Consider the following 1,514-nt stretch of genomic DNA (forward strand, 5'->3'; position numbering starts at 1 on the left):
AAACAACAAAAGTTCATAAAGGAGTGGAGAAACATGCAAAGGAAATATGCGACAATTAAGAAGGGGATCCTTGGAGGATGCTTTCGAATATTTATAATTAATTAATTTGGAATAAAATAATAATAAACAAATATAAAAATATCAGTAGTTGTTTGGAAATAATATTAAACAATTATTTCTCGTCTTTTTTAAAATATTTTTATTTGTTTGTTTATACCAAAAATAGTTTTGGACAAAATATATATATTTTCAAACTAAAAATAGTTTTGGACAAAATATATATTTTTTCAAACTAAAAACTTTGTATTTGAAAAAGACTTTCTCAAATATTCTTAAAAATTACAAAAGAAGGGAAAATAAAGCATCGGAAAGTGTTTTCAAAATAACCTTTTATTTTGTAGAACATTTTTTTAAAAAGAAAAATACTTATAGTCAATTTCTCTATATCATTTCTTAGTATTTTTAGAATTAAAAAAGTAATAAAAAGTATGTGGAAAAAAAAAACATGATAGAATTAATTTTTCTTGTTTTTAAATGTGCTTTTATGAATCACAGTTTTTATATATAAAATTCTTAATATGGAATGTTTTTTAAGAAAAAAATCAAGGTATAGAGGAAGATTTGAGATCAAAGTATATATAAAATACATTTTTTTTTCTTTTACCAGATGTAAATTTAAAAATAAAATTATTTATTCGTCGTTTGCAAGATCTTTACTAACACTATTTTTCTATTTAGTTGTAGGTTACAAAATAGTGTTACTCTTACAAAATTCAATAAATCAATGAATTATTTAGTTCTTTTTTGTTGTGTTTTGTTTGTACCTTTAACTTCATACTGTGATATCCATTTCTTTTTAATACTATTCCATACATTTATTTTGAAGTAAATTAACCATTTTTGTACTAAATCAGTAATTCTATGTCCAAAGTTTAAAAAAAAAATGTTAAATTAAAAAATTAGTTAATTTAATTTTTAAAAAGATTAGAATTTAATTCCCATCGTTCAATAAAACCTCATAAATAGTCTCTATTTATGAAGATATTATTAGGGCTAAATTCTAACTTTTTCAAAACCTCCCAAATTTTAATTTGACCAAAAAGATAACTTTGGACATTGTTTTAAAAGTACTCCCATATTTTTTCATTCAAAAGTTCAATGAAACCCTTGATTGTTATAAACTTTTTAAAATTATTACTAAAGTAAAAATATATTAGACAAAAATGATGTCGACGGACCTGAAATAAAAATTGAGACCCAAATAATAATATATGTCACTGTCACACCGTCCCAAATTTCATCTAAATGAATTTCTATTACAAATGTAAGAATAATTGTACATCAACTTTTGGAACAATAAGATTTCTTTTTTAAAAAAGTACAAATTTATGGACACTGTTTTGTAATTTAGAAAAAAGAACCATTAATTTTAACTTTATAGAAAAAAAAAAGTTTACCAAAAAAGAAAAAAAGATTGTTCCAAAAACACATCTTGTTAACAAGTGGCCTTGCCC

The sequence above is a fragment of the Benincasa hispida genome, chromosome 12, assembly GCF_009727055.1.
Source record: "Benincasa hispida cultivar B227 chromosome 12, ASM972705v1, whole genome shotgun sequence".
Lineage (NCBI taxonomy): Eukaryota > Viridiplantae > Streptophyta > Magnoliopsida > Cucurbitales > Cucurbitaceae > Benincasa > Benincasa hispida.